Below are 20,208 nucleotides of genomic sequence, written 5' to 3'. Positions count from 1 at the left end.
AAGCAAATGCTTAGAGATTTTGTCACCACCAGGCCTGCCTTACAAGAGACCCTGAAGGAAGCCCTAAACATGGAAAGGAACAACCGGTACCAGCCATTGCAAAAACATGCCAAAATGTAAAGACCATCGAGGCTAGGAAGAAACTGCATCAACTGATGAGCAAAATAACCAGTTAATGGCAGGATCAAGATCACACATAACAATATTAACCTTAAAAGTAAATGGACTAAATGCTCCAATGAAAAGACACAGACTGGCAAACTGGATAAAGAGTCAAGACCCATCAGTCTGCTGTCTTCAGGAGACCCATCTCACATGCAGAGACATACATAGGCTCAAAATAAAGGGATGCAGAAAGATCTACCAAGCAAATGGAGAACAAAAAAAGCAGGGGTTGCAATACTAGTCTCTGATAAAACAGACTTTAAACCATCAAAGATCAGAAGAGACAAAGGAGGCCATTACATAATGGTAAAGGGATCAATTCAACAGGAAGAGCTAACTATGCTAAATATATATGCACCCAATACAGGAGCACCCAGATTCATAAAGCAAGTCCTTAGAGACTTACAAAGAGACTTAGACTCCCATACAATAATAATGGGAGACTTCAACACTCCACTGTCAACATTAGACAGATCAACGAGACAGAAAGTTAACAAGGATATCCAGGAATTGAACTCATCTCTGCACCAAGTGGACCTAATAGACATCTATAGAACTCTCCACCCCAAATCAACAGAATATACATTCTTCTCAGCACCACATTGCACTTATTCCAAAACTGACCACATAATTGGAAGGAAAGCACTCCTCAGCAAATGTAAAAGAACAGAAATTATAACAAACTGTCTCTCAGACAACAGTGCAATCAAACTAGAACTCAGGACTAAGAAAATCAATCAAAACCGCTCAACTACATGGAAACTGAACAACCTGCTCCTGAATGACTACTGGGTACATAACGAAATGAAGGCAGAAATAAAGATGTTCTTTGAAACCAAGGAGAACAAAGATACAACATACCAGAATCTCTGGGACACATTTAAAGCAGTGTGTAGAGGGAAATTTATAGCACTAAATGCCCATAAGAGAAAGCTGGAAAGATCTAAAATTGACACTCTAACATCACAATTAAAAGAATTAGAGAGGCAGGAGCAAACACATTCAAAAGCTAGCAGAAGGCAAGAAATAACTAAGATCAGAGCAGAACTGAAGGAGATAGAGACACAAAAAACCCTCCAAAAAATCAATGAATCCAGGAGTTGGTTTTTTGAAAAGATCAAGAAAATTGACAGACCGCTAGCAAGACTAATAAAGAAGAAAAGAGAGAAGAATCAAATAGTCGCAGTAAAAAATGATAAAGGGGATATCACAACCGACCCCACAGAAATACAAACTACCATCAGAGAATACTATAAACACCTCTATGCAAATAAACTAGAAAATCTAGAAGAAATGGATAATTTCCTGGACAATTACACTCTTCCAAGACTAAACCAGGAAGAAGTTGAATCCCTAAATAGACCAATAGCAGGCTCTGAAATTGAGGCAATAATTAATAGCCTACCAACCAAAAAAAGTCCAGGACCAGATGGATTCACAGGTGAATTCTACCAGAGGTACAAGGAGGAGCTGGTACCATTCCTTCTGAAACTATTCCAATCAATAGAAAAAGAAGGAATCCTCCCTAACTCATTTTATGAGGCCAACATCATCCTGATAACAAAGCCTGGCAGAGACACAACAAAAAAAGAGAATTTTAGACCAATATCCCTGATTAACATCGATGCAAAAATCCTCAATAAAATACTGGCAAACCGGATTCAGCAGCACATCAAAAAGCTTATCCACCATGATCAAGTGGGCTTCATCCCTGGGATGCAAGGCTGGTTCAACATTCACAAATCAATAAACGTAATCCAGCATATAAACAGAACCAAAGACAAGAACCACATGATTATCTCAATAGATGCAGAAAAGGCTTTTGACAAAATTCAACAGCCCTTCATGCTAAAAACACTCAATAAATTCGGTATTGATGGAACGTACCTCAAAATAATAAGAGCTATTTATGACAAACCCACAGCCAATATCATACTGAATGGGCAAAAACTGGAAAAATTCCCTTTCAAAACTGGCACAAGACAGGGATGCCCTGTCTCACCATTCCTATTCAACATAGTGTTGGAAGTTCTGGCTAGGGCAATCAGGCAAGAGAAAGAAATCAAGGGTATCCAGTTAGGAAAAGAAGAAGTCAAATTGTCCCTGTTTGCAGATGACATGATTGTATATTTAGAAAACTCCATTGTCTCAGCCCAAAATCTCCTTAAGCTGATAAGCAACTTCAAAATTAATGTGCAAATATCACAAGCATTCTTATACACCAGTAACAGACAAACAGAGAGCCAAATCATGAATGAACTTCTATTCACAATTGCTTCAAAGAGAATAAAATACCTAGGAATCCAACTTACAAGGGATGTCAAGGACCTCTTCAAGGAGAACTACAAACCACTGCTCAGTGAAATAAAAGAGGACACTAACAAATGGAAGAACATACCATGCTCATGGATAGGAAGAATCAATATCGTGAAAATGGCCATACTGCCCAAGGTTATTTATAGATTCAATGCCATCCCCATCAAGCTACCTATGAGTTTCTTCACAGAATTGGAAAAAACTGCTTTAAAGTTCATATGGAACCAAAAAAGAGCCCGCATTGCCAAGACAATCCTAAGTCAAAAGGACAAAGCCGGAGGCGTCACGCTACCTGACTTCAAACTATACTACAAGGCTACAGTAACCAAAACAGCATGGTACTGGTACCAAAACAGAGATATAGACCAATGGAACAGAACAGAGTCCTCAGAAATAATACCACACATCTACAGCCATCTGATCTTTGACAAACCTGAGAGAAACAAGAAATGGGGAAAGGATTCCCTATTTAATAAATGGTGCTGGGAAAATTGGCTAGCCATAAGTAGAAAGCTGAAACTGGATCCTTTCCTTACTCCTTATACGAAGATTAATTCAAGATGGATTAGAGACTTAAATGTTAGACCTATTACCATAAAAACCCTAGAAGAAAACCTAGGTAGTACCATTCAGGACATAGGCATGGGCAAGGACTTCATGTCTAAAACACCAAAAGCAACAGCAGCAAAAGCCAAAATTGACAAATGGGATCTAATTAAACTAAAGAGCTTCTGCACAGCAAAAGAAACTACCATCAGAGTGAACAGGCAACCTACAGAATGGGAGAAAATTTTTGCAATCTACTCATCTGACAAAGGGCTAATATTCAGAATCTACAAAGAACTCAAACAAATATACAAGAAAAAAACAAACAACCCCATCAAAAAGTGGGGAAAGGATATGAACAGACATTTCTCAAAAGAAGACATTCATACAGCCAACAGACACATGAAAAAATGCTCATCATCACTCGCCATCAGAGAAATGCAAATCAAAACCGCAATGAGATACAATCTCACACCAGTTAGAATGGCAATCATTAAAAAGTCAGGAAACAACAGGTGTTGGAGAAGATGTGGAGAAACAGGAACACTTTTACACTGTTGGTGGGATTGTAAACTAGTTCAACCATTATGGAAAACAGTATGGGAATTCCTCAAGGATCTAGAACTAGATGTACCATATGACCCAGCCATCCCACTACTGGGTATATACCCAAAGAATTATAAATCATGCTGCTATAAAGTCACATGCACACGTATGTTTACTGCAGCACTATTCACAATAGCAAAGACTTGGAATCAACCCAAATGTCCATCAGTGACAGACTGGATTAAGAAAATGTGGCACATATACACCATGGAATACTATGCAGCCATAAAAAAGGATGAGTTTGCATCCTTTGTAGGGACATGGATGCAGCTGGAAACCATCATTCTTAGCAAACTATCACAAGAACAGAAAACCAAACACCGCATGTTCTCACTCATAGGTGGGAACTGAACAATGAGATCACCTGGACTCGGGAAGGGGAACATCACACACCAGGGCCTATCATGGGGAGGGGGGAGGGGGGAAGGATTGCACTGGGAGTTATACCTGATATAAATGACGAGTTGATGGGTGCTGACGAGTTGATGGGTGCAGCACACCAACATGGCACAAGTATACATATGTAACAAACTTGCACGTTATGCACATGTACCCTAGAACTTAGAGTATAATAAAAAAAAATAAAAGTAAAAAAATTTTTTAAAAAATAAAAATAAAAGAAACTATTACATTCATTATGGTTCATCCACATGATGAAATGCTATACTGCCATTAAAAAGTTTTAAGTTTTTTGTGATAAAACTTTATGTAATAGGTATGTGGGAAAATTCTGGATAAAACAGAACAGATCGAAATGAGATTTTGTCCATCTTCATCAAATGTTTTAGTGAATATCTAATAAGTTTTATCATCATAAATGAGTTTTTTAAAAAATTAATTCTAACTGGAGAATTTGAAAAAGCTTTGTAGATGATTTGTCATTTGCTCTAGTCCTTGCAAAGTTGGATGAAATAATTTCTAAGGTCTTTCTAGCTCCAGAATGCAATTATTCTATAAATAGGACACTTTTCACTAACAAAGCAAACCAAAGAATTGAAACTACTATCCTGATAATTATTTAAAAATTGAATAGAATTTTTCTTTGTATTAAGTCTTCAGTGAGTGAACAATGTCCTTATGAGGCTTATGTAATACTCACTGTTTTCACTCACTGAACATTCTATAGAATGATCCTTTGGGATTTAAATTTTACGATCTTGTGTTTTCCAGAAGTGTGTCAGTTTTTATCCTTTCTCAATCTCGTAATCATATAAGTGATTAGTAAAACTAATGCAAATTTAAATATTGTCAAAAAGCAGAACAAATCTCCACTGTTAAAATTTCTATGTCACCACAAAATGCTGGCAGTGGGGTACAGGATCAAAACTAGCCTTACACGCTGACAGTGACATGCGTATCAGGCTTTATTTATGTAGTAATCTATGAAGGCATGTTTTGGTGAAATGTTTGACCGACAATGTAGCTGGAACTTCAATTAATGGAATTGTTATAAACCAATAAATATTTTCTCAAAAATCAATTTCTCAAGTATTTTCTCAAAAATAAATCAAATTCCTTATATTTAGAACAAAATTCTAAGACTTCATCTGACTTAAAATATATATGAATCTATGTTAATTCTCTTTCTTTGACCTGAAACTGTCAGTGAACAGTATAAGGTCTTCAGTAACCATTAGTTTTGGGATGAATGAAATTACAGTTGTCCACTGCCCCCGAAGTTAGGCATGCATCTGCTTGGACCACACTGGTAAGGCTCAACATTTGCTTGGACCACACTGGTAAGGCTTCCAGGACCTCTGGAATGTGGGTGAGTAAATGGAGAAATCCCAAATAAAGTGATGTGGCTAAAAAGTGTTTTAAATGTGCTTGTTTAATGTTTGGCTATTTCTTATTTTTTCTCTTTGATAGAAAAAGGTTAGCTAAGTGGAAAGTTCTTGGGTGTGTAAACCCAGGACCTGTTTTTAAAAAGTTAGAAAATTCATATAACAATTGACACCTGCTTGACTTCCATGATGTTAAAAAATTAGACTTCAGTTTTCACTTTTCAGCCATTTAGGTCCTTACAAAGAATTCAATGGGAAGACTTCTTTCCACTGTCACCACATCACTGTGGGTAATGAAAGGGTGCACCGCCTGTGTGTGACCTGCCCTCTATGTGGCAATATGACTTAGAACATCATTTTGCAACTTCCTTCCAAATGACCTCACATTTATGATTTTTTTACAGTGATGACTTCACTGTTTTCATAAAAATGGTACACATTCAATATTTTTAAAAGTTAAGCAATAGGCCGGGTGTGGTGGTTCACGTCTGTAATGCCAGCATTTTGGAGGCCAAGGTGGGAGAATCACCCGAGGTCAGGAGTTCGAGATCAGCCTGGCCAACATGGTGAAATCCCATCTCTATTAAAAATACACACACACACACACACACAAAAATTAGCCGGACATGGTGGCACATGCCTGTAATCCCACCTACTTGGGAGGCTGAGGCAGGAGAATTACGTGAACCTGGGAGATGGAGGTTGCTGTGAGCTGAGACCACACCATTGCACTCCAGCCTGGGCAACAAAAATGAAACTCCATCTCAAAATAAAAAAGTTAAGCAATAAAGAAAAATACAAAAAAGAAAACCACACACGATTCCAAATCTTACCACCTAAAAATAGTTGATTAGATATGTCTATTTTGATATATCTATTTTGTTATATCTATATTTGATATATCTATATATATTTGATGAGAGACTTATCTAATATTTGATTAGAAATATATTAGAAAATATTTCAATATTAAATATTAACGTAAATATTATAAAGAAGGTTCTAATATTTTCCAGATCTCATTCTCTAGATGCATAAAATAAGTGGAGAGAGAAGGAGAATGAAAGGTCATACTGTAAATTTGAATGAATTTAAACTTAGGGTTGCCTTTAGGATAAATCTTGATTTTATTCTTTTAATCTAAGTCCTATTTCCAAATTGCCCCGAATACTGTTGTAGCCTTACCTCCCACTAGCCTCTCCCAAATCCCCCATCTTAGACGAAGCATTTAGCATGTTGTATTAAACAACGCCCAAGATTTTCTTATCTTTACTCTTACTGATTCTTTCCCCGGCTAGCTGGCACAGCCCATCCAAAGCAGACACACTCTCCTCCTCTGGGCTCAAAAAGCGCCTCATGACCCACACTTTCTTTTGGAATTTGCTCTGTCTTCTTTTAGTGTTTGTTGTCTTCTTGTGACATAGTGCCGTTATTCGATTATAATTTTTTTCCAGAACAAGAATTGTGTTTTCTTCTCTTATGGGGGGCGAGGGACATTAGAGACTGTCCACACAGTGCTGAGGACAGTGTAGATAAGTACTTAATCAATAATTCCCAGATAAGGACTCATTGGTAATTCCCAGATAAAAAAAAAAAAAAAAAATCTGCATTTTGCAATAATTGGGTAGTTTTGATTTGCTGCCTATTTGCTTTGCAAAAGACAGATGAGGTGTCTGGAAGTGTCACAGAAATGGTGGGGGTTCATTGGAGGATTTATTAATGTCAACTTGGGGACATATGTTAAAAAAAACGGCCGGGCGCAGTGGCTCAAGCCTGTAATCCCAGCACTTTGGGAGGCGGAGACGGGCGGATCACGAGGTCAGGAGATCGCGACCATCCTGGCTAGCACAGTGAAACCCCGTCTCTACTAAAAAACACAAAAAACTAGCCGGGCGAGGTGGCGGGCGCCTGTAGTCCCAGCTACTTGGGAGGCTGAGGCAGGAGAATGGCGTAAACCCGGGAGGCGGAGCTTGCAGTGAGCTGAGATCCGGCCACTGCACACTCCAGCCTGGGCGACAGAGCGAGACTCCATCTCAAAAAAAAAAAAAAAAAAAAAAAAAAACACCTCAGGAGAAAGGCTAGGAGCTTAGTGGGAGGAACAGCAGAAACGTGCCTGACAACAGTGCCGCCAAAGCACATCCCCGAATCGTTTCATACAAACTCAGATTAAATTAGGGTAAATAAATATGTGTGACATTTACAGGGAAGTTAATGCATTAGTACCCCTTGAATTAAGAAAGGATGAAGAACAAAACATTGAAAAGGTGAGAAACAGACTGAGGAGAAAACTGCCTGTTGAGAGAAAAAAATAATTAGAAGTTCCTCAGGGGGAAATGCAGGAAAGGTGAGAGAACTGAGTGCAAGCTGCAGTCAGGCAAGGCAGTGTAGTTCTTTGTCTAATTGAGTGTCATAAACCCACTAAAAAATCCTGCTTATGTGAAAAAGGGCAAAACCTTGGAATGAGTGAAATCCATAATTGAGACCATATGCTTCCCTCCCTGTTTTTCAGGCTTTTCAGGGACTGAATAGTGAATATACCACACAGACAATCTTAGGAGCTCATTTGCATTGGTCAATAATATAAAGCAGTTCTACTTTCTCTATATATGAAGAAATTTCTGTTAAAAGTGGAAAAGAAAAAAATCAGGATGATTTCTGAACCTTGACTTCTAGCTAATGCCTTTTTAAATTTACACACACACACACACACACACACACACACACACACACACACAATTAAGCCGATCTTTCAGAGGTACAAGTAGATTCTGAAATGAGAGATGTGTGGATACCTCAAAAGTATTACCCAAGTCCATGCCACTTTGACCCAAGGGCTCTGCCACCTCCCTTTAAGACAAGTCCCATGAAAATGTTTTCCTCTGGTTCTACCTTGGGTAGAGAATGGCGATCCTACTATCACAACTCCTACAATCTCAGGGAAGTAGTTGATCTACTTTGTCCACATATGTGGTCATTTCCCCTCTGCAGCAAATCCGTTTCCTAGCCAGAAACTGAGAAGAAATAGATAAGAAGAACAGGTCACAGGCTTTGGAGTCAGACAATCTCAATTTGGGGTCTTAACTTTATGATCTACAGGAATTATTTCCCTCTGAACCTCAGGTGCCTGGTGAAAAAAATGGAAACACTAATTCCTGCCTACAAAAATTGCTGTTACACTAAATGGCACAAACATAAGAGTTAAGTTTTGTGCTTCTCTGACAATTCCATTGACACAGAGGAGCAAAGAAAATCAAAGTAGCAATGTCTATACTATGTGACGTTCTCCCATATCCATTTATGAATAGAAAGCAAGTGATTCAATCAAATCTTTCCACAATCTTGACCTAGAACCAAGAAACACCAAGCAAGCTAGGTTGGCAACTTGATGAGATAGAAATGTGGGTGGTGGTATTTAGTCATGTGATTGCCAAAGCCAGAAATGCTGCCTGAAGAAGAAGAGAAAGAGGGAAAGACTGAAGAAGAAAGTTTTAATCCATTTTTGCACTGCTATAAAGAACTGCCCAAGACGGGATAATTTACAAAGGAAAGAGGTTTAATTGACTCATGGTGCCGCATAGCTGGGGAGGCTTACAATCATGGTGGAAGGGGAAGCAGGCACATCTTACATGGCAGCAGGTGGGAGCGAGAGGGAGCAAGAGAGAGAGTACGCGAGAGACAGAGCGAGAGAGTGCGAGTATGTGAAGGAGGAACTGTTAAACACTTAAAAAACCATCAGATCTCATGAGAACTCACTCACTATCATGAGAACAGCATGGGGGAAACTGCCCCCATGATCCAATCACCTCCCTCCCTCGACACATGGGGACTACAGGACCCCCACCCCGCCCCCCACTTGACACGTGAGCATTACAATTCAAGATGAGATTTGGCTGGAGACACAGTCAACCAATATCAAAGAAAGAAGGAGAGAACTCCTTACCTGGGTTGCTGACAGCTGGCCAGTACCTAGGTCCTGTTCATGATATTTACCTAACTTCTTGGGTTTGTATCTATGAGTTAATTCAATGGACTTACACTGAATTTCTTTGATGCATGAAATGGTTGGAAATGGATTTTTGTCACTTGGCAATCATAAGAGATTTAACTAAAATCATATCTTAATGCCTGTAGGCCAGCAACTAACACGGTAATATACTCTTTTGGTAGCCACTTTATATGCTTCAAATATGAAGTCCTTGGACACCTCGAAGGAGATTCTTAGGAAGTCCTAAAAAAGAACTAAAACCTCCATTTTACTACATCTAATAATCAATTTTAAAATGGGTATTTTTAAATGCCTAATTTTTACTGGTACAAGCTGGGTCTCCCAAAGCAATTGATGGAGATAATTTTTTCAAGTGGTAAATAAATACAATAAAATCAGGCCAGGCATGGTGGCTCATGCATGTAATCCCAGAACTTTGGGAGGCCAATGTAGGCAGATCACTTGAGCCTAGAAGCTCAAGACCAGTCTGGGCAACATGGTGAAACCCCAGTTCTACAAAAAGAAAAAACACACACAAAAATTAATGGGGCATGGTGGTGCAAGTCTGTACTTACAGTAACTCAGGAGGCTAACATGGGTGGATTGAATGAGCCTGGGAGGTTGAGGCTGCAGTGAACCACGATGGCACCACTACACTCCAGCCTGGTTGACAGAGCAAGACGCTGTCTCTAAATAAATAAATAAATCCTTTTTTTTTTAATTTTTCATGGGTACATAGTAGATATACATATTTATGGAGTACATGAGATGTTTTGATACAAGCATGCAATGCACAGTAATCACATGAGGGTACATGGAGTATCCATCACCTCAAGCACTTATTCTTTGTGTTACAAACAATCCATTATACTCTTTCCATAATGTTTAAATTTACAATTAAATTATTATTGACTATAGTCACCCTGTTGTGCTATCAAATATTAGTTTTTATTTATTTTTTCTAATTATTTTTTGTACTCATTAACCATCTCCACTTCCTCCCAACCTCCCAATTAACCTTCCTAGCCTCTGGTAACCATCCTTTTACTCTCTATCTCCACGCGTTCAATTGTTTAAATTTTTTGCACCCACAAATAAGTGAAAACATGCAAAGTTTGTCTTTCTGTGCCTGGCTTATTTCACTGAACATAATGATCTCCAGTTCCATACATGTTGTTGCACATGACAAGATCTCATTGTTTTTATGCTTGAATGGTATTCCATTGTGTGTATGTACCACATTATGTTTATCTGTTTGTCTGTTGGTGAACACTTGAGTTGGTTCCAAATCTTGGATATTGTGAATAGTGCTGCAATAAATATGGAAGTGCAGATACCACTTTGATACACTGATTTCCTTTATTTGGGGTATCTACCTGGAAGTGGGATTGCTGGATAATGTGATAGCTCTATTTTTCACTTTTTGAGGAACCTCCAAACTGATCTCCATAGTGGTTGTACTAATTTACATTCCCACCAATAGTGTGCAAGGGTTCCCTTTTCTCCATATCCTCACCAGCATTTTTTATTGACTGTTTTTTAGATAAAAGCCATTCTAACTGGAGTGAGATAATATCTCACGGTAGTTTTGAATTTGCATTTCTCTAATGATCAGTAATATTGAGCTCCTTTTCATATACCTGTTGGCCATTTGTATGTCATCTTTTGGAAAATATCTATTCATATCTTTTGCCTGTTTTAAAATCAGATTATTAAATATCTGTCTATATAGTTGTTTGAGCTCTTTATATATTCTGGTTATTAATCCCTTGTGAGATGGGTAGTTTGCAAATATTTTCTCCCATTCGGTGGGTCATCTCTTCCTTTTGTTGATTGTCTCCTTTGCTGTGTAGAAGCTTTTTAACTTGATGTGATACCACTTGTCTATTTTTGCTTTGGTCACCTGTGCTTGTGAAGTAATATTCAAGAAATCTTTGCCCAGTCCAATGTCCTGTAGTTTCCTCAGTGTTTCCTTAATATAGTTTCATAGTCTGAGGTCTTCAGTTTAAGCCTTTAATCCATTTTGATTTGATTTTTGTACATGTCAAAAAATAGGGGTCTAGTTTCATTCTTCTGCATATGGATATCTAGTTTTCCCAGCACCATTTGTTGAAGAGACTATGTTTTCTCCAATATATGTTCTTGGCATCTTTGTCAAAAATGAGTTCACTCTAGATGTATGGATTTATCTCTGGGATCTCCGTTCTGTTCCACTGATCTATGTATCTGTCTTTATGCTGGTACCATGCTGTTTTGGTTACTATAGCTCTGTATTGTAATTGAAAGTCAGGTAATGTGGGCTGGGCATGGTGGCTCATGCCTGTAATCCCAGCATTTTGGGAGGCTGAAGTGGGTGGATCACGAGATCAGGAGTTCGAGACCAGCCTGGCCAACATGGTAAAACCCCATCTCTACTAAAATTACAAAAATTAGCCAGGCACAGTAGCGGGCACCTGCAATCCCAACTACTTGGGAGGCTGAGGCAGGAGAATTGCTTGAACCTGGGAGACAGAGGTTGCAGTGAGCTGAGACTATGTCATTGCACTCCAGCCTGGGTGACAAAAAGAGACTCCGTCTCAAAAAAAGAAAAGAAAAAGAAAGAAAAAGAAAAATTAAAAGAAAAAGTCAAGTAGTGTGATTTCTCGATTTATCCTGTTTGTTCTTCATGCTCAGGATAGCTCTGACTATTCTAGGTCTTTTGTGGTTCCATATACATTTTAGGTTTTTTTTTTTTTTTTTTCTATTTCTGTGAAGAATGTCATTGGTATTTTAACAGGGATTCCATTGAATCTGTACATTGCTTTGGGTAGTATGAATGTTTTCACAATATTGATTTTCCATTCTGTAAACACAAAATATCTTTCCATATTTTTAGTGTCCTTTTCATTTCTTTCACAGTTTTCATTGCAGAAATCTTTCACTTCTTTGGTTAAGTTAATTTCTAGGTATTTAATTTTATTTGTAGTTATTGTAAATGGAATTACTTTCTTGATTTCTTTTTCAAATGGTTTGCTGTTACCACACAAGAATGCTACTGATTTTAGCATGTTGATTTTGTATCCTACGACTTTACTGAATTTATCAGTTCTAATAGTTTTATTGGTAGAGTCTTTAGGTTTTTCCAAATATAAAATCATGTCATCTGCAAACAAGGATAATTTGACTTCTTCCTTCCAGTTTGGATGCCCTTTGTTTCTTTCTCCTGTATGATATCTCTAGCTAGGATTTCCAATATTGTGTTAAAAAAAAAAAAAAAAAAAAAAAAAACACTGTACTGATGAAAGCAAGCATCCTTGTTATGTTCCAGATTTTAGAGGAAAGCTTTCAGATTTCCCCCATTCAGTATGATACTAGCTATGGGTCTATCATATATGGTTTTTATTATGTTGAGGTATATTCCTTCTATATGCAATCTCCACACCCCTGCCAAGTGATAACCTTTATTAGAATGTGCAGAGGTCTGGAAGATCTCAGCAGAGAAACCAGGCTAGCCAGGGATATAGGGTGCATTTAAGGGTTCAGAGAAGTTATTGTTTGCCAACTGGTACAGAAGTATTTCAAGACATTTAACAACTGGACAGGCTGTACTGTTGTGTACCCAGCAAATATCAACATTGCCAGCTGGAAAGAAAACTGGAGCAATTAATATTGAAAAAAGGAAACAGATTTCAGGTGTGCTGAGACCCTGGCGAGGATTTCTAGATAGTATTCCATGACAAGACGTAGCCCATAAGATATTTCTGGATGATCCAAAAGAATTTGTTTCTATGGTTAAGTAAGATTGAGAAATACTGTAACATGCACATTATACTCCTCTTATGTTCCACATTAGTAATTATAACTATACATCAGTGGATAATTACAATTATACATTAGTGAATAATAAGACTTAGAGTGAAGAAAACTCTCCAACTTTGCTTAGCCCAAGCATAAAATAAATGTATTTCCCCTAGGTTATCGCTTTTTCATGAAATTATTAATCTTTTATACGGCACTAATGTTCTTTGCAATGATGTTTAGAAAATTTCACCAAAATTATCCTCTCCACATTTAGATACAGTTGAACCTTGAAAATCTCTGGGGTTAGGGACACGGACCACACGCACAATAAAAAATCTGTGTATATCGCTTGAACCCAGGAGGCAGAGGCGCAGTGAGCTGAGATCACGCCACTACACTCCAGCCTGGGTGACAGACCAAGACTCCGTCTCAAAAAAAAAGAAAAACAATACTGTATCTTCTGGCTCTCCAAAAACTTAACTACTAATAGCCTACTGCTGACAAAAAGCCTTACCATAACATACACAACCAATTTACATATATTTCGCATGTTATATAACACCATATAATGCATTGTATTCTTAAAGTAAGCTAGGGAAAATAAAGTGTTATTTAAAAAGTCATAAAGAAGAGAAAATACCCTTAAGATACTGTACTGTGTCTACTGATATGGAAAGTTTAAGTCATGTCTGAAAGTTTAATCATGTCTGAAATGGCAGGCAACCGCAGCTGCAGTCCTCAATCTACAGTACATATCAAGCAATTCAGCTTTTTCTTGTAATGCTATGACTTTTCTCTGCTTCTTGGGAGCACTTCCAGCATCGCTAGCAGCAGTTCGTATGGGTCTCATGGTGTTATTCAATGTTTATGGTATTCCATTAAACACAGTGAAAAATATGCAAGAACCTTCAGAAATCATTTTTTACCGTGGTATGCAATTTACTGAAGAGATGTGCTGCTCACTCAGAGATAATTAGCATCACATGATATTGTAAGCAGATACTCATAACACTTAAGCTCACTGCAATAGCAACAGGAGGTGGCTAGGAAATTATTACAGTGGTACAATGTATACTACAGTAACTTTTATGCAGTTATGATTTCATACTGCATTTTAACTTTTGTTTGCATTTCTCTCAACTGAAAATGGTTCCATGTATGGTTCATGTTTGTGTGTATACATTTTGATAAATTTTAACTTTTTATAATAGATTCATGTGTATTTTATGGTAGTAAATCACAAAAGAAGACTAGTAGCTATATATATATATATATTTCATGCATTCATAACATACCTTTTTCTTAATGTTTTCAATATTTCCATATTACATGGTTTGCAAGTTTTTTCAAATTCTCACAAATCTCCAAAAGTTTTCTCAATGTATTTCTTGAAACAATTCACATATAGATAGACCTGTGCAGTTCAAACCTGTGTCGTTCAAGGATCAGCTGTACATCCAGGTTTGTGAGTTCTGACAGACAGCTCACCACTGATGCATGCAAAGGCCAAATTTGTCCTGCTGTCATCATTTCCAGGAGTTTTGTTTAATGCTTCATTCCACAGGCTCAGGGGTCTTGGCCACTTACTTGCTTGATAGCAAAACACAGGAAAGTCCCTAAACACTAACCTCTAGTGGTCAGGGGTTGGCACTTCGTATTGTGGCCCAGAAGGTAAATATCTTTGGTTTTGTGAACTGCGTTAGCTCTGTTGCGATTTCTCAACTCTGCTCTTACAGTGTTGTAGTGTGAAACCAGCTATAGGCACTGTGTTACTAAATGAGCACAGCTGTCTTCCAATAAAACTTTATTTAGAAAAATAGGCAAAGGATAGGATTTGTCCTGTGGCTATAGTTCACCAAGCCCTCCCTGATCTAAGCTAAAAAAATCAGCAACCTCCTCCCGTTTTTTTGGTTTTTTTTTTTTGTTTGTTTGTTTATTTGTTTGTTTGTTTTGAGTCACTCACTCTGTTGCAGTGGCGTTATCTCAGCTCACTGCAACCTCAGCCTCCCAGGTTCAAGTGATTCTCCTGCCTCAGCCTCCCAAGTAGTTGGGATTACAGGTGCCCACCACCACACCCAGCTAAATTTTTATGTGTGTATTTTTAGTAGAGACAGGGTTTCACCATGTTGGCCAGGCTGGTCTCAAACTCCTGACCTCAGGTGATCTGCCCACCTCAGCTTCCCAAAGTGCGAGCATTACAGGCATGAGCCACCATGCCAGGCCCCTCAGTCTCCTTTCTTTTAGCCTCAGAATGATCTTTGCTCTCCTTGTTTGTGTCCTGTGAAAGAAACTTGACCTCAGAGGTAAATTAACTGAGACTGATAAATTAACAGTGATACATTAACCAAACAGGGCTTTGTCACTGTTGAATCTATTTTAACAAATGGAGGTGGGGTCTAGAGGGCAAGAAAATGTCGAATGGCCATATAAAGCATGCACCGGGGAGTACAAGTAGGAAAGACCTTTCACTGAGCTCCCTGAGATATTTAAAATTAGCCTCACTTCAGCTATTTCCACGAATCATTTGGGGACTAAAAGCCTAATGACAATTCTTTGGCTGAGAATCAAGTAGCTGTCACATCAGTGATTCTGCTGTTTGCTACTATTTTTGTTTGATAAGCAGAACCTTATACTTGGGCCTAGATTTGAGGCAAGACCATCAATGATTCATGGTTTGGAGACCGGAAGGCCGCCATCTCCAGGTTGGCCTGCGTTCGGGGTCCTTTGGCAGGAGTATTGTAGATGTTTTCAATTAGGTGAAAAACAAAACCTCTAGAGAGTATGGCTTTAACCCAAATAAAACCACCCCTTGAATATAATTTCTCTCTTCCTCCCTTTCTCTTTCTTTCTGTGTATGTGTGTGTGGGTGTGTATGTGTGCACAAAATGGTTGAGACAGCTGCATTACACAGGTGGTATCCTAGGCAGTAAATAACACAACTTTTATAGATGGCTTGAGACACTCAGTCTCAAAACAATTAATTTTACCACTACACATTTGACCTAAGAGCACTTTTTATCACAGCAGGAATTCCTTATCAAATTCTCAGGTGCAGGTGCCCCATAAACACTTTGGAGGCATATGGACCTTGTGGCTGAGATGGCTATTAACTACAGAAAACAGTAAGAGGTGGCCTGGGAAGACAGAAAAATATAAAATACCAACCCCAGCTCAAAAAAGTAAACCCGAATATTCAACTTTGCCCTTTCTGTGAAGTTTGGGTATTTCTCACCCACCATAGTGCCAGAAAACCTTGGGAGTTTAAAAGTCAGCCAGCATGTGGAAGGTTTTGCTTCACTGTCATAAAGCACGCATGTTCATATAGTTACAAATAACTTATTTAAATTTAGGGGAAAAATGGCAAAAAATAGCAAATGGAGAACAAGAAAGTCATACTGTTTGTAAATCAAGGCTATGGAATGCTTGCTAAAAACTAATCAATGAGAATATTTCTTAGAAAAATACTCGTATGACTGGAAATATACATGTGTACAAATATATTTAAATTTATCCTCAGAGGATATATTTAGAGAAAGATATCCATCTGTCTCTGATACTATCAGTGTTATTTATTTATAAACTATCTTCAGTTATAATTCTAGTCCAATTTTCTGCACTTGATTAGCTAAGCAAAGATTTGCTCAACTAAGATATACAACCTGAAAATTAGAAAATCTTCCAGAATTTATATTTCAGTTACCAAATCTGGGATTTGTTTGCTTTTGTTTGTTTATTTTTCCTTTAAATAGCTGTAGGGGCATGAGATTTTTGTTTAAAAAACAAAAAACAAGGGAGTAGGGGAAACTAATACAATTATTTTTGAGACCCATCAAAAATCTTGACATTGTTCCAAGTTCAACAAACATTTTATAGGCTACAATCCCCAAATGAGAGTTCCATAAACAGATCCATACAGTTAAAGCAAAAGTTCAGAAGAGCCTTCATTTACTGGCCATCCATGAGCCTCTCCTGAGACGGAGGTCCTTATGGTCTGGGAAAGAGGAGGAGAGTAAGTAAGAGGGGAAAAAGTATTAAGTGAGAAAAACCTGACAATTACTCTTCTGAATCTGAGCCCATATGTGAGTGTCCTGTAGAATTATAAATTTGTAGATTGAAAAATTCCTTTTTTGCTTAAAAATGGTAAAGAGATTATATTATACTTCTCTACATCTACTTAAGATTTCTATTTCTTTACATCTTTTATATCCACCAAATCATTATAAACAAAATTGTTTCAATTTCTTCCTGAGCAAAGCATCCTGATTTTTGATGACTGAGGTCTTGATCTCAGGGGAAAAATTAAGTAATTAACGTGAGACACATAACATCAACACATAACTAATTAGAAGGGAAAAAATTCCCAAAGGAAGCCTTTAACCTACGTCTCTTTCTAGGAAAAGTTTATTCTTTCTTTAAAGTCTAAAATGCCTATTTCGAGTACTATTTCATTATTTTTCTCAAAACTATGAAATGTTTAGAACCACATAATGCTCCCAATGATCCCTTTTCAGAGAGCATAGCATGATAGATTTTCTCTTTTAAAGAATAACCAATAATAAAATTAAAATGACAAAATATTTTTCTTTGCATGTAATTTTAATTGGGCTTCTTACTTTTATCCACAAATAATGGGGAATATATATATGTGTGTGTGTGTGTGTGTGTGTGTGTGTACACACATATTCAAGAAGACCATAAATATGAGAATCTTCTAATTTATTAAATCAAAGGCCAAAAATGTGTATGTCTTCCGTGTGCGTAGAGTTAGCTGAACATCCAAGATAGACAGATTTCAGCTTGATTCCACAGATGTTAGTTGGAGAAATAAACCACTCTTGATTGAACTATAAAGTCATAAAATCACCCCATAAATTTTTAATTAAAAAATTAAAAAGAGTGTGACTACAATTCTGTTTCATTATACTTGAAAAACTGGGAAATAGGAGTAGATTAAGGATCCATCCTGAATCAGGAGGTACATCCTTTTAACATTGCTACCCTCCATAGATCTGAGGAAGCCACAGAGTCTTTTCTTCTCTCATCTGCCCCCTACTATCTTTATTTGTTCAAAGAATTTACCCAGGTTTTCCTTTGTTTCTGCTCTCAACTTCTCAACTTCATGTTCAGTAACAGGAGGTTGGTAGCTTGAAATCAGTAATGGTGGAGATATTTACACCATGGAAATTGGCAAGTGCTACACATCAGGGCTTTTTCCTTCCTGGAGTCTAGCCGATTGTTAATCACATACCAACACACCACTGCCTTGGACATATCTCTCTACTCTTTCTTCTTTTTCCTTCTGTATCAAATACTATCCTCATATAACTACACACTTAAAATGCTGTGATAAACTAATTTACTAAATTATTAGTGGGGAAAGAGGTGTTTAATGTACTACCTCTATCAGGCATGTATTGAACAATATCCAATGATAATAACCCAAAGCAAAAAAATTTCTATCAATTAAAGTCTGGGCATTGATGAAAGATAGTGTGTTTGTCCAGGAAGAGCTTCTCAGCACCCTTCATGTCATACCATAAAGGCAGCTATGCTTAAAATCAGTATTGACAATGGATGTTAAAAGCAGGACTGAAAAAAACAACTACCTGACTAGACGGCTCAATATTGATTGGAGTGCATTGATAACTTTGTCATGAGAGAAGGAAGAAGCTAATTTTCAAAAAACTAAGTATCTAGTTATCAAAGGAAGAAAGGTGAGAAAAAGTAAGGATGTGTTGTCATTGTTGCCCATTTATAATCAATAGTGGTTTCTTTCTTTTAAAAATACATTTATTGTAACACTAGATGATTATTACCATATTTCATCAAATCTAACATACCACTGATTACACTGTATGCCACAAAGAAAGGAGGCAAAATTGTTACCAATTAAACTATAACTCAAAGTTTTCTTCTCACTAAGAATTATTTATATTTTTTGAAAATTCTTCTAGATTTATTTAGACAGATTTTCTCATATATTACTCTTGTGCATACCTATGTATGGTAAGTGAGAGTGACACTGCATTTCTTAAAGGAGAAAATCACTAGCCCCAACAATTTCCTCCAACCTGCTGTCACTCTGGCTGCAGGTGATGATGCACCTGCTCAGGCTGTCTGAGAGTCTGCCTCGGCTGACCATGTCCCAGTTTCAGAGACACGTTTGGCAGAGGTGAGCAGAAGCTATGGAACACATCTTAGAATCATGAAATATGATAATTAGTCTCAGATTTAGACTGGAGCTCTGGGGTCCAGGCCTAGAGTGGATGATCCCTCGGTAGGGTTTTTGGCCTGTCTTTAGATTCAACTAAAGCTGATTGTACACTAGAATCACTTGGGGAGTTTTTTAAAAATCACCCCCCACCCCAATTAAAATAGAATTTCTGAATTTAACAAAAACTTTCCAGGTAGTTATAATAGACAGTTGTATTTCAGAAGTACTGAACTACATCTTCCAAACATCCATCCTTTACATTTTCTCCTTCCAAACTTTATAACACACAGTATACATAAAAGGTAATGTTCTTGGCATTATCTAAATTATCTAAAGTTAACCTGTCAAGAAGTTGTTAGCACAGAAATAAATTACAGTTGTTTTTTAAACAGTTTTTCCCTTACGTTAAAAATTCCATGCTATAGTTCATATAGTTTTGGTTCTTACTGATTGTTTTTTCCTTCATTATTGCAGATCTACTTCTGTAATTTTCTGAAACAAATTAACATCATTATCATTTAAGTGCTGTTCTCTTCAAGTTTATTTTAAACCTTTGAAAAATATGTAAATATCACATATTGATGGAAATTTGTAATTTTTCTATGAAGATAACCTTGGATTTAAAAGTTAATGGAATATAAATATCACATAAATGTTTCATCCTGAGACCAAATTTCATCCTAGTGTACAAACAATCAACACAGTTAATTAGAGAGAGCAGCTTTAGTCAGAATTTCTTTTTCCCTAGCAGGGACATAGGTCTTATTAGCCCCATAAAGAACACGGTGTCTAACAGACTGGCAAATTGGATG

Source organism: Piliocolobus tephrosceles, chromosome 3 (assembly GCF_002776525.5).
Source record: "Piliocolobus tephrosceles isolate RC106 chromosome 3, ASM277652v3, whole genome shotgun sequence".
Taxonomy (NCBI): Eukaryota; Metazoa; Chordata; class Mammalia; order Primates; family Cercopithecidae; genus Piliocolobus; species Piliocolobus tephrosceles.
This window is presented reverse-complemented; position numbering follows the sequence as displayed.